Raw genomic sequence first — 23,720 nt, forward strand, 5'->3', positions numbered from 1 at the left:
CCATTCTGGCATAATGGTTGTTCCTGACTCTACTCAACTCTAAAGAAAGACTGACTATAGAAAAGTCCCACCCAATACAGTGTTCCTAAGTAGCTTATTAGTTGCATATCTATTGCCTCATTCTTAAATATGAACTTGCAATTGAAGTTAAACAGAGGAAAATAATTTCAAACAGAATAATTCTAAAACAAACACTTAGGAATACTAGACAATACTTTAAGAAGAAAAAAACCTCCTGTGTCACACTATAAAATTTTTTTCTTCAAATGAAATTAATAAATGTATGACTCTTGTTCCTAAGCTGAATATGGCCCACGGAAAGCACTCCACCATGCTGTTGTTCACTTTAAAAACATGACCACCAAAATTATGTTGGATATGTGTTACAATCTATTTTTCTTAGTCCATAAACACTTTCACTCTTGTTCAAGTCCCAAGTTCCTCTCCCCTCATTCTCACTCCTGTTTAAAGACCTCGCTGCCTTTTTCACTGAGAAAGCTGGTCACTGAGAAAATTTAAAGAAGCAGAATTGTTTCCTCATATACCTACCACATCCCACTTATACTACTGCTTCATTTCTTTCCTCCCCTTTAAGAAAAACTCCCTGAAAGAGTTGTCAACATTTCCTCTCCACTTCTACTCCTGCTATTCTTCCTTGAACTTACTCTACTCCATCATTTGTTACCATCACTGCATTGGAGTGTTTCCATCAATGTATTGGAGTGTTATCATCACTCCATTCACTGTTTATCAAGATCACTAGAGGGCAGAACATTGTCAGATTAAATGGTGCATTCTCAGCTTTCACTTTATTTGACCCATAATCAGCATTTGACACAATTACCCCTTCCTTCTCCATTTATCCTTGCTTCTTTGATTTCCTCAAGCCTTTAGTTGAATTCTCAATTTTTCTACACCATATAAATGCCTCCTAAATTTATATGTCCAGTCTTATTCCTCTCTCTCTCTTGAATTCTAAGCACTCATTTCTAATAATTCAGTTGACTTTTCTACTAGAATTTCCTTCTTTTTAGCAATAACAAAACTTAGAGTTTAATATTTCTAATAAACTGAACAACATTGGGATGACCGGATATCTTGGTTTATCACTGTTGATTATTTTCAGTGGTTTGCTCGGTATCAAATATGCTTTTGTTTGGATGAAAAAGTTAACCAAAAGAACATTGTTCTATTTTGAGGCTTCTAAATTGATTTCCTACTCTTAAGGTAATTCAGTTTACCATATCCTTTATTTCTTCCTCTCACAAAGAAACACAATTTTTAATTTGTTTAATGGCATTAAAGACAATTTTTACAATCCTCTTATATTGTAATGATTTTAATTATTTGATGAGTTCTATTAAATACAAGGGAATAATTTACTTTTTGATAACTCGTTATTTCTTCTAACTTTGCAAGGATTTAAACAGTTTTCCTATGCTGTAAAATAGTAACTAACAAACTGTTGTTCAACTGATTTTGAGAAATTGCTCTTAAAAGAGTTTATGTAGAAAATTTACATTTAAGATTCCTGAGACTGAGGAGTCTACAGTTGTATTAGACTCAGTGGTTCTTTTTCCAGATTTATTGAAATCTGAAGTATAACATTGTACAAGTGTAAAATGTATAACATGATAATTTTATACATATATATGAAAGTGAAAGAGTTAGTTGCTCAGTTGTGCCTGATTCTTCGAGACCCCATGGACTTTATTCCACCAGGCTCTTCTTTCCATGGGATTCTACAGGTAAGAATACCGGGTGGGTTGCCATTTCCTTCTCCAGGGGAGCTTCCCAATCCAGGAATTGAACTGACATCTCTTGTGTCTCCTGCATTGGCAGGCCGGTTCTTTACCACTAGTGCCAACCTAGAAGCAGATTGTTTACTGAACATTTATTGTATTCCTTTGGTGGTGTCATGTTTCCCAGATTCCTCATTATCTCTATAGCCTTGTGTAGGTGTCTGCACGTTTGAAGAACGAGTCACCTCTTCCAGACTTAAGGGACTGACTTTGGTGAGGAAAGAACTTCTCCTGCAAGTTGGTGTATGCTGGAGCCTGCTGTGATTCAAGTCTAGTGGTGTGGTGTGCCACGTGCCATGATATGGGGAGGCGCTGGACCCAGGGAGGTGTGGTGTCTTATTGGCTCAGGCACTCAGGATCTTACATCAACAAGTTGTGATCCTTGGTGAGAACTGTGGAGAGTCTACTGTGGCTCCAAGGGCTAATGGGGTCCTTAGCAGTGCTCCTGGGTCCAGCAACTTGGAGTCAAGGTAGATGGTGGTGGAGGCTGCAGCTGATCGTGTGCACATGCTTATCTGTAGAGGCTGCCTGCAGGTGCCCGTGTGGTGGCAGGGGACATTTTCAGACCCTCATGTGGTAGCATGGGCCAGGGCAAGCACTGGGGGCCAGGGTCAACTAGTGATGACTGAATAGTGTGGGAATTTACTTGAATTTCTAGTAGACATTTTAAATGTACCTGACATTTTTATTTCCTATGTGAAACCCACTTGACTTTAAGTTTTCCTCTTCTCTACTGATGACAATTCTATCCTCTTAGTTATTCAGACCAAAAACTCTGGAATCATCTGTTAAAAGGTGAAATTTTTCCACTATAGACTTAGGTTCAGTATTTGGGGATATGAGAATTTAACTGAAATTGACAGCTTGACAGGAGAAATAAACCAAAATTTATTCATATACATATGGCAACACACAGTTGAAGTATTCATAACTAACTCAGTAGACCTAAGTTAATAGAGGAAACGGAGCAGGGAGAAAGGCTTCTATGGAAAGATCAAATGACCTCTTAAGGAAAAACAAATGGGCTTTTCAAGGAAAAAGTGGGATAAGATAGTTTGCAATAATATTTGTTTAGACAGGGATATGTGGTCTTCTCTGTTTTTTCCGTGTAAGAAAAAGTTACTCTAAAAGAAAGATTTACATTATTTAATTTGCTCTTTAGTGAATTATGCTACTCCAAAAAGGGATGCAGTCTCACTCCCAGAAGTTTCTGTCTTTAGTCAGATAATCTCTAGAAAGTTCCAGATAAACTCTGGAAAGTCTTCTTTCTGTATCTATTGAATCACAAATATTTGGAGTTAAAATAATCTTCATATTAACCCTGGGTGTCCAAGTGGTCCCTACAAACATAACTTTTTTTTTTTTCTAGCACATTCCATATGTAATCTATCAGCAAACCATGCTTAGTTTATCTTCAAAATGTATCCAGAAGCTGACAGAGGTTCACTGGGAAAACTCTGCCCACAAAAACATCATCTTTCTTCCTAACAATTTCACCTTATTCTGCCCTTGCCCTGTCCACCTCCTGCAAGTGTATGCTCCATCCCTAAATCAGAAGTTATTTTTAAAACACCAGTCAGATCATGTCCCTCATGATCTTCCAGTGGTCCCCCATCTTACTCTGAGTAAAATCCAAACACCTTATAAGGTCCTACTTGGCCTTACATGATCTTACCACAGACTTTACCTGACTGACCTCATGTCTCACCATATTTCTTCTATATTAATTATACTGCTTTCCTTGTTGTGGTCTAGTCACTTGCTCTTTCTTGTGCTCTAAATGCTCTACTGCCAGGTGGAATGCTTCTTTCACTTACTTTCTTCAGGTTTTTGATAGACTGTGAAGCATATTTTTCACACAAGAGAAAGATAAAATGATTCATTTTGTATATATATATATATAAATCTTCAAAAATGAATAAGAAAAATAAAATCCTGGAAATAGCCCAATAGGGAAGTGAGTAAAGCTATGAGGAAAAAATAGAGATTTTTTTTAAGTAAAATATATTATAACAATATGTTCTACCAGTCTTGTAAAGGTCTATTAATTGGCAAAATTTTAAAATTTAAATAGTCATCTGAAAATTTAACATTCTGCATCAATTTAATCAAATAATAGTGATCTCTTTATACTTACTTGTTCATAGGAGAACACAATGTGAAATATGAATTTCTCTTAAGACTTCAGTGCAAAACAAACAAGCAAACAGAAGACTTCAGTGCTCATTGGTTTTGTTCATCATATCGTGTTGCTCTGGGCTTTTTTATCCAATAGTATGAGATAGCAGGGCTCTTTTGATGAATGCAGTTTGGGATTAGATTGGGCTTTGTGTACTTTGTGATTAGTTCTCAGGCCTACCATTTTGCTAGGAAGAGAATTTATCAATTTTTATTTGTTTGAATTTTACACCACACATACTTTGTAAAGAACTTGTGGAAACTTATAATCAAATATTTAGAGCAACTAAAAAATCAATTTTTTTTAAGCAGAGAAAGAAAGATTGGAATAATATTAAAGTAAGGGATACAAAATTGCACTTATTTTTACACTTGATCATTCAGTTTATCTCTAGGCTTCCTGAAAGCCAAGGCAGCAGAAGAAATGCATTTTTAAAGCAGAAGAAGAATTCCCTGGAAATTTTGTCTACCCTGTGGAATTAAGAGTCTCAATTGTAATAATGGAAAGAAAAATGCTTTACACGATGTGAAGTGCCATATGAATATAAAGAATGGATATGACTAAGTGTGAAAATTCTTAACTCATCTTTTTTGGGGCAAATACTAAATGAACCTTCTTTTGGCTACAAATTACCATTGATGAACCTAATACAATACAGGAATTATTTCTGTAGTCTCTTGGGCTCATTCTTTTAGTTACTCACCAGACTGCCTTTGCAGACGTGCTCTTTCAATCAGTAACGATATGTTCAATTATATCAGGGAGTAATTTGCATGCTAAATTAAAAAAGATCTTGAGAAAAACATCAGTAATTCGTATAGCCATTTAAATGAATCTAATTTATGGATAAAGTTTGTCAAGTTTAAAATTTAGTGATTGTCCTCAAATCATTTTTATTGACACTTAAAATTCTTATACCACATAGTTAATATCCTGGTGCCTGTGACTTTGTTTGTGGTTTGTATGCTTAGATATGTTGGCACCACTTGAGATTATTCATTATGAAATTCAGTCAGTAGAAGAGGCAAGCCAGTTAGATCTTGACTTGATTGTTAGTCATTCTCTTCTTTCAACGTGAGGCTCCCAAGAGGTGTTTTGCCGTTTGGGAAAAATGATATTAAACGATGACTGAAGTAGTTAAGAGCTTTTCTTTAAACTGTCTACAATCTCATTAGAAAAATTTGCCTGAATAGGATAGTTTCTGGAAAAGAATGGATGTTTAGACTTCCTTCTCTCTCATTAACCAAGTGTATAACACCTTGAGCAAGGACGGTAATAATTCTGTGACTCAGTTTCCTCCTACATAAAACTGTGACAATAATAATTCTACCTTAAAGAATTGTTGTGAATGTTAAATGAGGTAATACCTATAATGGGCCTAGGATCATTCCTAGCTGCAAGTGTTCAATAAATATTAGCAGGAATGCTAGCAGTATCACATATGTCAGAATACTGCAGGCCAGACTCCAGGAGCCCTCTCTCTCTCAGGCCAGGTGGTTGGAAATGCCCTTTTATCAGCTTTGTGTGAGAACAGTTTCTCCAAAGGAAGGCTGCCAGATAAACTGGTACCTGAGTTGCTTTGCAGAATCTTACTGCAGAAAGAGTGAAACAAGTCAGGGAAGTTTCTTATTTTTTGGCTTTTAAATTTTATTTTTAATTGGAGGAAGATTACTTTACAATGTTGTGTTGGCTTCTGCTATAAAACAATGCCAATCAGCCACAATTATTCACATATCCCTCTACCTTGAGTTTCCCTCCCATCTCCCATCCCCCCTCTAGGTCATCAGAGAGCACCAGGCTGGGCTCCTTGTGTTACACAGCACCTTCTCACCAGCTATCTGTTTCACACATGGTAGTGTATATATGTCTATTCTACTTTGCCCATTTGTCCCACTCACTCCCTTATCCACTGTGTCCACAAGTCTGTCCTCTATGTCTGATTGTCCATTCTTTCCCTGAAAATAGATTCATCAATACCATTTTTCTAAATTACATATAATGTTAATATACAATATCTGTGTTTCTCTTTCTGACTTACTTCCCTTTGTATAACAGGATCTAGGTTCATCTACCTCACTAGAACTGACTCAAATTCATTCTTTTTTTATGGCTGAGTAAACTAAAAGACGTTTACTCCTTGGAAGGAAAGTTATGACCAACCTAGACAGCATATTAAAAAGCAGAAACATTATTTTGCCAATAAAGGTCCATCTAGTCAAGGTTATGGTTTTTCCAGTGGTCAACTATGGATGTAAGAGTTGGACTATAAAGAAAGCTGAATGCCAAAGAATTGATGTTTTTGAACTGTGGTGTTGGAGAAGACTCTTGAGAGTCCCTTGGACTGCAAGGAGATCCAACCAGTCCATCCTAAAGGAGATCAGTCCTGGGTGTTCATTGGAAAGACTGATGTTGAAGCTGAAACTCCAATATTTGGTGACCTGGTGCAAAGAGCTGACTCATTTGAAAAGACCCTGATGCTGGGAAGGATTGAGGGCAGGAGGAGAAGGGGACAGCAGAGGATGAGATGGTTGGTTGGCATCACCGACTCAATGGACATGGGTTTGGATGACCTCTGGGAGTTGGTAATGGACAGGGAAGCCTGGCCTGCTGCAGTTCATGAGGCGGAAAAGAGACATGACTGAGTGACTGAACTGACCTGAATATTCCATTGTATCAATAGACATCTAGGTTGCTTCCATGTCCTAGTTATTGTAAATAGTACTGCTAAGAACATTGGGGTACATGTATCTTTTTAATTTATGGTTTTCTCAAGGTATATGTCCAGTAGTGGAATAGTTGAATCATATGGTAGTTTTATTCCTAGTTTTTTAAGGAATCTCCATACTGTTCTCCATAATGGCTCTGTCAATGAACATTTCCACCAAAAGTGCAAGAGAATTCTCTTTACTCCACATCCAGAGAGGTTTCTTAAAGACAGAGAGGAGACAAAAATCATTCTGGTCCACAAGGCACACATAGGACATAAAATGGAAGAGAAGGGTGTAGATGTTAAAAGCCAGGCAGAGATAGAGTGTATTGGGGAATGTATGAAAATTATGGGATTGTCTCACTATTACTTTAGAGTGTTCGGCTCTTCCTCTACTGTCACTTGTTACTCCCAGGTCCTGGATAGGGCAGATTGGCTTAAAACTACAGGGATACATCTATTATTTTCTGATGGAAGTTTTCCACATTTCCGTTTCATGGAAAAGCAGCCAGAGACTTGCAAAATGCCAGAAAAAGGATAAATGATAGCATAGGTTTCTAAAAGAGGCAGGAATGAAGAGATTCCATGATCAGATAGAAAAACTGGTCTTTGAATAATAGAGGAATTACTCATGCTTCAAGATAATAATAAAAAAATAATAAAGATGAGTGAACCTATAGGCCAGTTGTGAATGTAAGTGAGATCCTGAAGGACCTTACCCTGAATAGCCTCCATCTAAATAAAGTAAGCAGTGATGTCAGCTCCTGCTAGTGGTTTGGCAGGTAACTGGAGAGGTTTGGAGCAACAACTGTGGGGAATGTAGCAAAGTCAACATGAAATCAGAAAAAGGACAAGCAATTGATGAGTATCCAATGGAATTCACGATTTTCTCCAACTTGGTGTTTTGTAGTGGTTTGCATTTATTTTCAGTTTTTTATATGGCTTATGCACAGATAAAAGTTGAGTAAATGGCTGTAGGAGTTTAAACTCCCAAGGAGAGGATAGAGGAAAATGCAGAGTAAAAAGTGAGAGTCCATAGAGGGGAAAAGTTTAAGAATAAAAATGTTAAGAGGACTTAAAAATCTTAATGACTTTTTTTGGCTTTCACTGATTATTTTATATTGCACTAATTTGGAAACTTAATTAGAATACTTAAAAATAAGAATTGCAAAAGGAATTAACTTCTCAGATAGTTTATGTGCTGAGGTTTAACTTTCCCTTTAAAAAGACAAGTGATTGAGATAGGCCATCTGGTTAAACTTTTTTTTTTTTCAATTAGAGTAAGAGTTAGTAAGTAGAATAATTGAACCAGCCTTAACAACAAATAGAGAATGATATATTAGTACTGTGAACAGAATTTGGATAGTGGAATTATTTTAACTTCAATAGATACTTTGGAAATATATCAAACAAGTTTCAGTGAACTCTTTCAACATTACAGGTAAGACAACAGTCTTTCCAAAAGGTTTTATTGATTCTGTACCCCATTCAATCTTAATGGCTGCAGGTAATGAAAATGCATTATAAGACTTAGACCCTGGTGCTAGCAGTTGACAGTACAAGTGGGAAGATAATATCAGTGTGCATGAAATAGATCATGACCAACTGATATGTGACCTGTAATTAACAATACATGCATTAGATAATAAAGAATACCTTACATGTTCACAATATGTATTTATTTATTTTTATATATAAAATATTACATTTTTTCACAATTTTTAGAGGTACCAATGCAGTTATTCTTGCTGAGAAATAAACTATTCACATCTTAATGGCATGAAACAACCATTTTACTATGTTCAAGAATTCTCTGGGTCAAGAATTTAGACTGGGTTTGGCCAGGCATTCCACATGCCTCATGATGTCTCTTATGTGGTTGCTATCATGTGTTATCTGGGACTTTAGTTTTATCAAGGCCCTGTTAGATTGGATGTCCAAAGTGGCTCTCATATGGCTGATAGCTTGATATTGGTTATTGGCTTGGATATCAGTTGGGGTTTATCAATTAAAAATTATGTAGCTTCTCCATGTGTCTTATATATCTTCACAGCGTGATGGCCTCAGGGTAGTCAAATTCTAACATGATAGCTCAGAGTTCAAGTCAAAGAAAAACCAACAGAAAGGGTGGAAGCTTCAGGTTTTTATGACTTTGTGTTGGACATCATACAGCATCCTTTCTGCTCTACTCTCTGTTGAAGCAGTCACCAGCCTGCCCAGATTTAAGGGGAGGGACATAGACCCTATCTATTAAAGAGAAGAATGTCAAACAGTCTGGGGCAATTTAAAAAGAAAACTACATGTCTACAAGAGACCCAACTCAAAACAAGGGACACATACAGACTGAAAGTGAAGGGCCGGAAAAAGATATTCCATGCAAATAGAGACCAAAAGAAAGCAAGAGTAGCTATACTCATATCAGATAAAATAGACTTTAAAACATAGGCTGTGAAAAGAGACAAAGAAGGACACTACATAATGATCAAAGGATCAATCCAAAAAGAAGATATAACAATTATAAATATATATCCACCCAACAAGGAGCACCGCAATATGTAAGACAAATGCTAACAAGTATGAAAGGGGAAATTGACAATAACACAATAATAGTAGGAAACTTTAATACCCCACTCACACCTATGGACAGATCAACTAAACAGAAAATGAACAAAGAAACACAAACTTTAAATGATACAATAGACCAGTTAGACCTAATTGATATCTATAGGACATTTCACCCCAAAACAATTAATTTCACCTTTTTCTCAAGTGTACACAGAACCTTCTCCAGGATAGATCACATCCTGGGCCATAAATCTAGCCTTGATAATTTCAAAAAAATTGAAATCATTCAAAGCATCTTTTCTGACCATAATGCATTAAGATTAGATCTCAATTAGAGGAGAAAAACTACTAAAAATTCCAACATATGGAGGCTGAACAACACGCTGCTGAATAACCAACAAATCACAGAAGAAATCAAAAAAGAATCAAAACACGCATAGAAACAAATGAAAACACAACAACCCAAAACATGTGGGACACTGTAAAAGCAGTGCTAAGGGGAAAATTCATAGCAATACAGGCATACCTTAAGAAACAAGAAAAAAGTCAAAAGCAACTTGAAAAGGAAGAAATGGAGAATCCCAGGGTTAGTAGAAGGAAAAAATCTTAAAAATTGGGGCAGAAATACATGCAAAAGAAACAAAGGAAACCATAGCAAAAATCAACAAAGATAAAAGCTGGTTCTTTGAAAGGATAAATAAAATTGACAAATGATTAGCCAGATTCATCAAGAAACAAAGGGAGAAAAATCAAATCAATAAAATTAGAAATGAAAATGGAGAGATCACAACAGTCAACACAGAAATACAAAGGATCATAAGAGACTACTATCAGCAATTATATGCCAATAAAATGGACAACTTGGAAGAAATGGACAAATTCTTAGAAAAGTGCAACTTCCCAAAACCGAACCAGGAAGAAATAGAAAATCTTAACAGACCCATCACAAGCATGGAAATTGAAACTGTAATCAGAAATCTTCCAGTAAACAAAAGCCCAGGTCCAGACAGCTTCACAGCTGAATTCTACCAAAAATTTAGAGAAGAGCTAACACCTCTCCTACTCAAACTCTTCCAGAAAATTGCAGAGGAAGACAAACTTCCAAACACATTCTGAGGCCACCATCACCCTAATGACAAAACCTAACAAAGATGTCACAACAAAAGAAAACTACAGGCCAATATCACTCATGAACATAGATGCAAAAATCCTTAACAAAATTCTAGTAATCAGAATCTAACAACACATTAAAAAGATCATACACCATGACCAAGTGGACTTTATCCCACAAATGCAAGGGTTCTTCAATATCTGCAAATTGATCAATGTAATTCACCACATTAAAAAATTGGAAAAAAAAGCCATATGATTATCTCAATAGATGCAGAGAAAGCCTTTGACAAAATTAAACATCCATTTATGATAAAAAAAAAAAACTCTTCAGAAAGCAGGAATAGAAGGAACATACTTCAACATAATAAAAGCTATATTTGACAAACCCACCACAAACATTATCTTCAGTGGTGAAAAATTGAAAGCACTTCCCCTAAAGTCAGGAACAAGACAAGGGTGCCCACTTTCACCACTACTATTCAAATTTTGGAAGTTTTGGCAACAGCAATCAGAGCAGAAAAAGAAATAAAAGGAATCCAAATTGAAAAAGAAGAAGTAAAACTCTCACTGCTTGCAGATGACATGAATCTCTACATAGAAAACCCTAAAGACTCTACCAGAAAATTACTAGAGTTAATCAATGAATATAGTAAAGTTGCAGGATATAAAATCAATATACAGAAATGCATTCCTACACACCAATAATCAGAAAATAGGAAGAGAAATTAAGAAAACAATTCCATTCACCATTGCAACAAAAATAATAAAATACTTAGGAATATATCTACCTAAAGAAACTAAAGAAAGACCTATATATAGAAAACTATAAAACACTGATGAAAGAATTCAAAGAGGACACTAAGATGGAGAAATATACCATGTTCATGGATCAGAAGAATCAATATAGTGAAAATGAGTATACTACCCAAAGCAAATTATACATTCAATACAATTCTTATCAAGCTACAAACAATATTTTTCACAGGACTAGAACAAATAATTTCACAATTTGTATGGAAATACAATAAATCTCGACTTGCCAAATCAATCTTGAGAAAGAAGAATGGAACTGAAGGAAACAACCTGCCTGACTTCAGGCTCTACTACAAAGCCAGTCATCAAGATAGTATGGTACTGGCACAAAGACTGAAATATAGATCAATGGAAAAAAATAGAAAGCCCAGAGATAAATCCACACACCTATGGACACCTTATCTTTGACAAAGGAGGCAAGAATATACAGTGGATTAAAGAAAATCTCTTTAACAAGTGGTGCTAGGAAAACTGGTCAACCACTTGCAAAAGAATGAAACTAGAACACTTTCTAACACCATAAACAAAATTAAGCTCAAAATGGATTAAAGATCTAAATGTAAGACCAGAAACTATAAAACTCCTAGAGGAGAACATAGGCAAAACACTCTCAGACATACATCACTGCAGGATCCTCTATGACCCACCTCCCAGAATATTGGAAATAAAAGCAAAAATGAACAAATGGGATCTAATTAAATGTAAAAGCTTCTGCACAACAAAGGAAACTATAAGCAAGGTGAAAAGACAGCATTCAGAATGGGAGAAAATAATAACAAATGAAGCAACTGACAAACAACTTATCTCAAAAATATACAAGCAACTTATGCAGCTCAATTCCAGAAAAATAAATGACCCAGTCAAAAAATGGGCCAAAGAACTAAATAGACATTTCTCCAAAGAAGACATACAGATGGCTAACAAACACATGAAAAGCTTCTCAACATCACTCATTATTAGAGAAATGCAAAACAAAACCACAATGAGGTACCATTTCATGCCAGTCAGAATGACTGTGATCCAAACGTCTACAAGCAATAAATGCTGGAGAGGGTGTGGAGAAAAGGAAACCCTCTTACACTGTTGGTGGGAATGCAACCTAGTACAGCCACTATGGAGAAGAGTGTGGAGATTCCTTAAAAAGCAGGAAATAGTACTGCCTTATGACCCAGCAATCCCACTGCTGGGCATACATACCGAGGAAACCAGAATTGAAAGAGACACGTGTACCCCAATGTTCATTGCAGCACTGTTTAAAATAGCCAGGACATGGAAGCAACCTAGATGTCCATGAGCAGATGAATGGATAAGAAAGCTGTGGTACATATACACAATAGAGTATTACTCAGCCATTAAAAAGAATACATTTGAATCAGTTCTAACGAGGTGGACTAAACTGGAGCCTATTATACAGAGTGAAGTAAGCCAGAAAGAAACACGCCAATGCTAATGCTTAAATATAGAATTTAGAAAGATGGTAACGATAACCCTGTATGTGAGACAGCAAAAGAGACACAGATGTATGGAACAGACTTTTGGACTCTGTGGGAGAGGGAGAGGGTGGGATGATTTGGGAGAATGGCATTGAAACATGTATAATATCATATATGAAATGAATCGCCAGCCTAGGTTCAATGCATGATACTGCATGCTTAGGGCTGGTGCACTGAGATGACCCAGAGGGATGGTATGGGGAGGGAGGAGGAAGGGGATTTCAGGATGGGGAACACGTATATACCTGTGGCGGATTCATGTTGATGTATGGCAATACCAATACAATATTGTAAAGTAAATAATAATAATAATAAATAAAATAAACCAAAAAAATTAAATCAAGAAAATGTTATAAAGCATTCAGAGGGTATGCATGCCTGTAAATACATTCATGTTATAAAGAAACAGAGGGTAATTGTTAATTACTTTAAATTTCATTGAAAGTGATTGGTTTTTTTTAATGTCTTTTAAGATTAATTGTATCTTCTAGTTATTGATTGTGTCTTTTATGGGCTGGTTGCTATTTATACCTTTAATAGAAAAGTCTAACCCATTCCTCTTATTTAAAAGTTGAGTGTCTTTAGCGCCTCATATAAAATAATTGTGTGATATGAAAAAATATATAATTTTGCCAGGACAAATATTTGAAGTATGAACAAATCTGGAACAACTCTGAAGATATCAAAAGTGATGCAATTATTTTATAAATATATAAATATTTTAGATTGAAAAAATAAATGAATAATATACACCGCCCCCCCCCCCAAAAAAAAAGACAGCTACAAGTAGTTATTTTGCTTTCCTGGTGGCTCAGATAGTAAAGAACCCGCCTGCCAATTGGGACTATCACCTGGAGTTGGAAATGGAAACCTACTTCAGTATTCTTGCCTGGGAAATCCCATGGATAGAGAAGTCTGGCAGGCTGCAGTCTATAGGATGCCAAAGAGTTGGACATGACAGCACACACACAAATATGTAGATTTTTCAGATACTGTTTATCTGGTTGACAAAATTCTTAGCAATTTCCTCCAAGTTTGCTTAGAGTTTGTTCTAAAAATGTATGTTTAATATTTCATATGGTTTTTATAAATCTTTTAATGCAATCAATTGCCTTTTTCTTATTTAGTATGTAAATATGATGATTCACATAAAATTGATTTTCAAATATTAAGCAAACACTATAATTCTGAAATAAATCTTACTTATTCATGATGTATTATCCTTTTTATATACTGGTGGATTCTATTTGCTAAAGCTTTGTCAAATATTTTTGTCTATATTCCTAAATATTTGTAGTCTTTTTTTTTTTTTCTTTTAGTATATATGTTTTTTTCTGGTTTGGTAACTGGTTAATGTCAACCTCAGGGAACATGCTGGGACATGCTGGAGAGTAGTCCCTCCTCTTATACTTTCAGGCATTTTCTTTTTAATTGGCATTATTTCTTCATTAGATATTTGGTAGAATTCCCCAGTGAAGCTGTATGTGGCTGGTGTTTTTACCTATTTTCATCTTTGTAAAAATATTTGTAACAGCAGTTTTAAAATTAATCTTATAACAAAATTCAGAGGAATGCACAGGAATTTCCCACATATATTCTGACCCCCTAAATGCAAAGCACCCCACCCCCGCCATTTATCGGTATCACTCACCAGAATTGTTCATTTTTTAAAAACAAGGATGAATTTCCGCTGATAGTGTAGTAATGTGTGGGCTATTGTAACGGTAAAGACACAGCATAAAGAATTTGTCAAATCTTACAGAACTTTACAGGCTTAAAAGAGAACATTACCCAGCGAACCGGCCCTCACGGGCCCTCAGGGGCCCGCCGGCTGGCCTGGCTCCCCTCCCCGGCCCCGACGGGCGGGCAGGCTGCCCTGAGGAGGTGGGGAGGGGAGGGCTGGGTTGGCCGGCGGGCAGACAACTATGCCGAACTTCTGCGCGGCCCCCAACTGCACGCGGACCTGGCCTTCTTCAGGTTCCCACGGGATCCCACCAGATGCCAGAAGTGACTGGAGAACTGTAGGAGAGCAGACTTAGAAGATAAAACACCTGATCAACTAAATAAACATTATCGATTGTGTTCCAAACACTTTGAAACTTCTTATGGGAAAACAAAACATACCTCTGGATGAACATAAAGCTGATGAAATCCCAGAAGGTCTTTTTACTCCTGATAACTTTCAAGCACTGATAGAATGCCGGATTAATTCTGGTGAAGGGATTCTGAGGAAACGCTTTGAGACAACAGCAGTTAACACATTGTTCTGTTCCAAAACACAGCAGAAACAGATGCTGGAGATCTTGGAGAGCTGCATTCTGGAAGAAACCCTCAGGGAAGTAAGATATTCTCACTTTTTTTCCGTCATCACTGATGATGTGGTGGACATAGCAGGGGAAGACCACCTGCCTGTGTTCGTGAGGTTTGTCGATGAAGCTCACAACCTGAGAGAGGAATTTGTAGGCTTCCTGCCTTATGAAGCTGATACAGAAATTTTGGCTGTGAAATTTCACACTACAATAACTGAGAAATTGGTATTAAACATGCAGTACTGTCATGGCCAGGTTTACATTGTATCTAGTGAATTTTCATCCAAAATGAAAGTTGTTGCTTCTAGACTTTTAGAGAAATATCCCCAAGGTATCTACACATTCTGCTTTTCCTGTGCCTTAAATATGTGGTTGGCAAAATCAGTGCCTGTTATGGGAGTATCTGTTGCATTAGGAACAATTGAGGAAGTTTGTTCTTTTTTTCATCGATCACCACAACTGCTTTTAGAGATTGAAAATGTAATTTCTGTCCTCTTTCAGAACAACGAAGAAAGGGGCAAAGAACTGAAGGAAATTAGACATTCTCAGTGAACAGGCAGGCATGATGTTTTTGAAATCTTAGTGGACCTCCTACAAGAACTTGTTTTATGTTTAGATGGTATAAATAGTGACACAAATGTTAGATGGAATAACTGTATAGCTGGCCAAGCATTTGTGCTCTGTAGTGTGGTAACAGATTTTGATTTCATTGTTACCATTGTTGTTCTTAAAAATGTTTTATCTTTTACAAGAGCTTTTGGGAAAAATCTTCAGGGGTAAACCTCTGATGTCTTTTTTGCAGCCAGTGGCTTGACTGCAGTGCTACATTCACTAAATGAAGTGATGGAAAATATTGAAGTTTATCATGAATTTTGGTCTGAGGAAGCCACAAATTTGGCAACCAAACTTGATATTCAGATGAAACTCCCAGGGAAATTTTGCAGAGCTCAGCACAGTAACCTGGAATCTCAGTTAACCTCTGAGAGTTACTATAAAGAAACTCTAAGTGTTCCAACTGTGGAACACATTATTCAGGAACTGAAAGATATATTCTCAGAACAGCACCTCAAAGGGCTTAAATGCTTATCCCTGATACCCTCTGTCGTGGGACAGCTCAAATTCAATACATCAGAGGAGCACCATGCTGACATGTACCGAAGTGACTTACCTAATCCTGACACACTCTCTGCTGAGCTGCATTGTTGGAGAATCAAATGGAAACACAGAGGGAAAGATATAGAACTTCCATCCACTATTTATGAAGCCTTTCATCTACCAGACGTCAAGTTTTTTCCTAATGTTTATGCATTGCTGAAAGTCCTATGTATTCTTCCTGTGATGAAAGTTGAGAATGAACTCTATGAAAATGGGCAAAAGATCTCAAAGCATACTTGAGGAACACTTTGACAGATCAAAGATCAAGTAACTTGGCTTTGCTTAACATAAATTTTAATATAAAACACGATTTGGATTTTTAATGGTGGATACATATGTCAAACTGTTTACAAGTAAGTCAGAGCTTCCTACAGATAATTCAGAGACCATTGAAAATACCTAAAAGACTTTTAACTTAGACTTTCTCTGATATTTGATATTCAAAAAAATGTAAGAAATTTAAAAATATCTTACAGAAAAGTTGTAAGGGTAGGCTGCTTAATCACTGAATATCTTGACCTGTAGGCCTCCCATTGAGTACATTAGTCATTGATAATCTGTCTGTTTAAATAGCCTGTTCGAATGCCCATGCTTTGGAGACCTAACTGTTCTTCCAGGAGATAGCATTGAAAGTACCATATTACAGTGTTATGTGATCTCTGCTAATGGCACTTTGGAATTGTTTTAGTTAAGTGATTTTAGACACTACGTTTATCACTGTGAATCAAATTGTCAGGTATTAAGTTATCAGATCTTTGAAAAAATAAAATTAGAGGAGGTATGGGAGGAAGGAATGCATTTTGTAAAATGTTACAGTGAAGCTCATGACTGACTTTTACATAATAGGAGTTATAAGTATGCTATTAAAAATCTGGAAAGGACAGTTAAGAAAATTATCAGACTATAAGAGAAACGTGTTAGCTTGTCCAACAAGGATTTCATTGTAGATTTTCTCTTTATTAAATGAAGTTAAAGCAACAAGTTAAAATTTGAATGGAAGAGCCTGCCATTGTTGTTCCACATCTGGTATTGCTGTTTACATTCCTTTATTGATCCTACGTCTTTGTAAGCTTTTTGGCAGGTATGTGTTGAACACTTCAGTTTCATGGTCAAGAAAGGATCAGAGGCCATGGATACTGACAGCTCATTTGTCTGTTTTCTTCTGGCTTTTTCCATGACTGTATCTACTGCCTCATCTTGATTTACAAGCAAAGCCTAGAAAGTCTACAAAAATAAGTGTTTTGTAGTTTATCTAGGAATAATACAGAAAATATTAATATTATTTTTGGTGAAGAAAATCAATTTTGTATAGTTTATTTCAACCTAAATAAAATGTGAATTTTGTGTAAAAAAAAAAGAGAACATTAATGTATATAAATTTTGAAAGTCATTTGGGAGGTTGAAGAATCCCAAAATGAAATATATAATGTGACCAAAAAATCTAATGTATTACGGATATATGAAGCAACCTCACTGAAGGAGGATAACTAGAAGAATAAGCTAAGCTACTTTGGAAATGAATAGATTCTTTAAGACTAAAGACAAAAGGAACTGTACATAAGAACAGCACTGTATTTGATAAAGTTGGTCCCCATTCTGATACATGTAGTGATTCTGAAACCACCTTACATGTATACTTCAACTCAACAATTAAGTAAATGGATGGTTGATGGTGGATTTCTCAATGTTGGAGCAATAACTTGTGTGCATGCTTGCTAAGTTGCTTCAGTCATGTCTGACTCTTTGTGACCCTATGAACTGTAACCCAAAGCCTCCTTTGTCCATGGGATTCTCCAGGCAAGAAGACTTGGGGATCCTCTAGGGGATCTTCCTGACTCAGTGATTGAACCTGCATCTCTTATGTCTCCTGCATTGGCAAGCAGGTTCTTTGCCACTAGCACCACCTGGGAGCAGTAAGTTACCAGTAAGTAAGGGAAGAAAGCTGGGATGATCCATGTAATAAAGATTGTGGTTGGAGATACTAGTGTGAACTATGCTTAGCTTAACGTATATGCACATGTTTACATAGCAATGTGTGTGTGTGTGTGTGTGTGTGTGTGCGTGTGTGTGAAAGATTGAAGGTGGGAGGAGAAGGCAATGACAGAGGATGAGATGGTTGGATGGCATCACCGACTCAATGATCATGAATTTGAGTAAACTATGGGAGTTGGTGATGGACAGGGAGGCCTGGCATGCTGCAGTCCATGAGGTTGCAAAGAGTCAGACACGACTGAGCAACTGAACTGAACTGAGATACACACACACACACACACACACACACACACATGGGTTATTATATACAGTTAAGCATTCTTGTTTTGTCAGCTAAAGGCCCTTGAAGCCTTTGGTAGCAATGAGCACATCCATTGCCTAGATCTTGAACTGGTACAGAGAATATACAAGATGAACTTGGGATATGTTATAGCTGCAAAAGTAAAGTACGTGCTAATAAAAAAAAAACAAACCATAAGCACAGTGAATGATGGAGGTATGTCAGAGACACAGGAGCCAACTGAAATGGCTAAAGCTGGAACAGTTTCAGAAACTAATAAATTAGTACTGAATTATACCCGAAAGTATAAAATAAATACTCATCAGTCTATGTTTACATAAATAAATGGTTGAATAAATAAATTTGGCAGAGAAAAGACAAATATTTCATGCAGAATAGTTCCAAATAATTTATGTAATCCACCTGTAAGAATTATCTAATCCACCTGTAAGAATTTGGCCATAACTCCATATTCTTTAAATGTGACTTTCTTCTGAAGATTGCAGCATATAAAGGGAGGAAAAAAAAGGAGTAATTTTACAGTGGAGAAAACATACAAACACTACATCAGCCAGGTGACCAATGTCAACATCAACATTTAGTCATGTTGCTAGTATGTGCCCATTATATGATGTGATGAGAATGGCACTTTACCTCTGTGGTCAAACTCCCCAGAACATAAAACATCAGAAAAATACCAATTGAAGGACATTTTACAAAGTATTAATACTTAACTAGTACTCCTCAAAACTGTTAAGGTTATCTAAAACAAGAAAGGTCCAAGAAACTGTCACAACCACAAAAAGCCTAAGAAGGATGATTAGTAAATTCAACGTAGAACGCTGAAGGGATTCTAGAGCAGAAAATGGACACTAGGGAAAACTGAGGAAATGTGAGTGAAGTATGAACTTACATTAATAATAATGTATCAATACTGGTTCATTAATTTTGACAATATAGCATACTAAACTCAATACTTAGTATGATGTGTTTAAAAATGACAAAGAGCCTATTGTTGCTTGGATGAAGGAAGGAGTCACCAGAGAAAAAAATGGAAGCAGGTCCAGTTAGGTTGCAAAGGATCTCAGAAGGGTAAAAGCATGGAGATTTTAATAAAAGTAGGTGAAGTCTGTGCAGCCAGGTTCCTCTGGGTGTCACACGTGGTTTAGTTGGGGGTAGAGAGCAGAGGTATGGAGATGGTGGAAGATGAGTCCAGCATAGATAGGAGCCAGCCTGCAGAGACAGCTCTGTCCTAGAGCTGAAGGGGCCCTGCTGAAGAGGAGTCTCCAATAACATAGGTTTCCCTTTGGGCTACGGAAGGTGATACTCTCAACTAGAATGGAGTATAACCAGAGGGATAACATCAGTTCTGGAACTGTTGTGTGTGGGGTCTTAGAAGGTCACCCCTCTCCCCTAAGTGCAAGTGGCTCAAGAGGCTGCGACGGCGGGTGCACTAAGTGCAAGTGGCTGCGACGGCATTAAGCGTGGCCAAGAGGAGCTATCCCCTGTCCGAGGTCAGGGGCAACGACCGAGAGTGCCAGGCTACGAAGGCACAGGAAAGGCAGAGAGGAGCCACCCCACGTCCGAGGTCAGGGACGGCTTCTGGGAGGAGCCACCCTGGGTCCAAAGTCAGGGGCAACGGTCTGGAGTAGCCACCCTGTGTACGAGGCCAGGGTCGGTGGCCAGGAGGAGCCACACTGGGTCCGAGGTCAGGAGCGATGGTCTGGAAGAGCCAACCCGGGTCCAAGGCCAAGGGCGGTGGCCGGGAGGAACCACCCCGGGCCTGAGGCCAGGGGCGGCAGCCGGGAGGAGCAACCCACGTCCAAAGAGTGGTGGCTGCGCTGGTGCAGGAGGGCCTAGAGGAGCTATTACACGTTGAAGGTCAGGAAGGGCGGTGGTGAGGAGATACCCCTCATCCAAGCTAAGGAGCAGTGGCTGTGCTTTGCTGGAGCAGCCATGAAGAAATACCCCACACCCAAAGTAAGAGAAACCCAAGTAAGATGACAGGTGTTGCAAGAGGGCATCAGAGGGCAGACACACTGAAACCATACTCAGAGAAAACTAGTCAATCTAATCACACTAGGACCACAGCCTTGTCTAACTCAATGAAACTAAGCCATGCCTGTGGGGCAATCCAAGACAGGCGGGTCATGGTGGAGAGGTCTGACAGAATGTGTCCACTGGAGAAGGAAATGGCAAGCCACTTCAGTATTCTTGCCTTGAGAACCTCATGAACAGTATGAAAAGGCAAAATGATAGAATACTGAAAAAGGAACTCCCCAAGTCAGTAGGTGCCCAATATGCTACTGGAGATCAGTGGAGAAATAACTCCAGAAAGAATGAAGGGATGGAACCAAAGCAAAAACAACACACAGCTGTGGATGTGACTGGTGATAGAAGCAAGGTCCGATGCTGTAAAGAGCAATATTGCATAGGAACCTGGAATGTCAGGTCCATGAATGAAGGCAAGTTAGGAGTGGTCAAACAAGAGATGGCAAGGGTGAACGTCAACATTCTAGGAATCACTGAACTAAAATGGACTGGAATGGGTGAATTTAACTCAGATGACCATTATATCGACTACAGTGGGCAGGAAACCCTCAGAAGAAATGGAGTAGCCATGATGGTCAACAAAAGAGTCTGAAATGCAGTACTTGGATGCAATCTCAAAATTTACGAAATGATCTCTGTTTGTTTCCAAGGCAAACCATTAAATATCACAGTAATCCAAGTCTAAGCCCCAACCAGCAATGATGAAGAAGCTGAAGTTGAATGGTTAAGACCTTGTAGAAATAACACCCCCAAAAAATGTCCTTTTCATTATAGGGGACTGGAATGCAAAAGTAGGAAGTCAAGAAACACCTGGAGTAACAGGCAAATTTGGCCTTGGAATGGGGAATGAAGCAGGGCAAAGACTAATAGAGTTTTTCTGAGAACATGCACTGGTCATAGCAAACACCCTCTTCCAACAACACAAGAGAAGACTCTACACATGGACATCACCAGATGGTCAACACCGAAATCAGATTGATTATATTCTGTGCAGCCAAAGATGGAGAAGCTCTATAGAGTCACCAAAAACAAGACCAGGAGCTGACTGTGACTCAGATCATGAACTCCTTATTGCCAAATTCAGACTCAAATTGAAGAAAGTAGGGAAAACCGCTAGACCATTCAGGTATGACCTAAATCAAGTCCCTTATGATTATACAGTGGAAGTGAGTAATAGATTTAAGGGCTTAGTTCTGATAGATAGAGTGCCTGATGAACTATGGAATGAGGTTCATGACATTGTACAGGAGACAGGGATCAAGACCATCCCCATGGAAAAGAAATGCAAAAAAATCAAAATGGCTGTCTGGGGAGGCCTTACAAATAGCTGTGGAAAGAAGGGAAGCGAAAAGCAAAGGAGGAAAGGAAAGATATAAGCATCTGAATGCAGAGTTCCAGAGGATAGCAAGAAGAGATAAGAAAGCCTTCTTCAGCGATCAATGCAAAGAAATAGAGGAAAACAACAGAGTGGGAAAGACTAAAGATCTCTTCAAGAAAATTAGAGATACCTAGGGAACATTTCATGCAAAGATGGGCTCGATAAAGGACAGAAATGGTCTGGACCTAACAGAAGCAGAAGATATTAAAAAGAGGTGGCAAGAATACACAGAACTGTACAAAAAAGATCTTCAAGACCCAGATAATCATGATGGTGTAATCACTCATCTAGAGCCAGACATCCTGGAATGTGAAGTCAAGTGGGCCTTAGAAAGCATCACTACGAACAAAGTTAGTGGATGTGATGGAATTCCAGTGGAGCTATTTCAAATCCTGAAAGGTGATGCTGTGAAAGTGCTGCACTCAATATGCCAGCAAATTTGGAAAATTCAGCAGTGGCCACAGGACTGGAAAAGGTCCGTTTTCATTCCAATCCCAAAGAAAGGCAATGCCAAAAGAATGCTCAAACTACCGCACAATTGCACTCATCTCACATGCTAGTAAAGTAATGCTCAAAATTCTCCAAGCCAGGCTTCAGCAATACCTGAACCGTGAACTTCCTGATGTTCAATCTGGTTTTAGAAAAGGCAGAGGAACCAGAGATCAAATTGCCAATATCCTCTGGATCATGGAAAAAGCAAGAGAGTTCCAGAAAAACATCTATTTCTGCTTTATTGTCTATGCCAAAGCCTTTGACTGTGTGGATCACAATAAACTGTAGAAAATTCTGAAAGAGATGGGAATACCAGACCACCTGACCTGCCTTTTGTGAAGCAACAGTTAGAACTGGACATGGAACAACAGACTGGTTCCAAATAGGAAAAGGAGTACGCCAAGGCTGTATATTGTCACCCTGCTTATTTAACTTCTATGCAGAGTACATCATGAGAAACGCTGGATTGGAGGAAACACAAGCTGCAATCAAGATTGCCTCGAGAAATATCAATAACCTCAAATATGCAGATGACACCACCCTTATGGCAGAAAGTGAAGAGGAACTAAAAAGCATCTTGATGAAAGTGAAAGAGGAGAGTGAAAAAGTTGGCTTAAAGCTCAACATTCAGAAAATGAAGATCATGGCATCTGGTCCCATCACTTCATGGGAAATAGATGGGGAAACAGTGAAAACAGTGTCAGAATTAATTTTGGGAGGGGGCTCCAAAATCACTGCAGATGGTGATTGCAGCCATGAAATTAAAAGATGCTTACTCCTTGGAAGGACAGTTATTACCAACCTAGATAGTATATTGAAGAACAGAGACATTACTTTGCTGACTAAGGTCCATCTAGTCAAGGCTACGGTTTTTCCTGTGGTCATGTATGGATGTGAGAGTTGGACTGTGAAGAAGACTGAGTGCCAAAGAATTGATGCTTTTGAACTGTGGTGTTGGAGAAGTCTCTTGAGAGTCCCTTGGACCGCAAGTGAATCCAATCAGTCCATTCTGAAGGAGATCAGCCCTGGGATTTCTTTGGAAGGAATGATGCTAAAGCTGAAACTCCAGTACTTTGGCCACCTCATTCAAAGGGTTGACTCATTGGAAAAGACTCTGATGCTGGGAGGGATTGGGGGCAGGAGGAGAAGGGGACAACAGAGGATGAGATGGCTGATGGCATCACTGACTCGATGGACGTGAGTCTGAATGTACTCCAGGAGTTGGTGATGGACAGGGAGGCTTGGCGTGCTGCAATTCATAGAGTCGCAAAGGGTCGGACATGACTGAGCAACTGAAGTGAACTGAATGCAAACCCAGATATTCTACTTCTGAGTATTATGCTAAGTAAAATAAGTCTGTCAAAAAAAGGGAGATTTGCATGATTCCACT

General features: G+C 38.0%; 1 pseudogene; it reads left to right on the forward strand.

Moving 5' to 3' along the window:
- The first annotated feature begins 14,777 nt into the window (after positions 1-14,777).
- Positions 14,778-16,539, forward strand: LOC102181373 (annotated as a pseudogene).
- The last annotated feature ends 7,181 nt before the right edge of the window (positions 16,540-23,720 follow it).

Source organism: Capra hircus (genome assembly GCF_001704415.2).
Source record: "Capra hircus breed San Clemente chromosome X unlocalized genomic scaffold, ASM170441v1, whole genome shotgun sequence".
Taxonomy (NCBI): Eukaryota; Metazoa; Chordata; class Mammalia; order Artiodactyla; family Bovidae; genus Capra; species Capra hircus.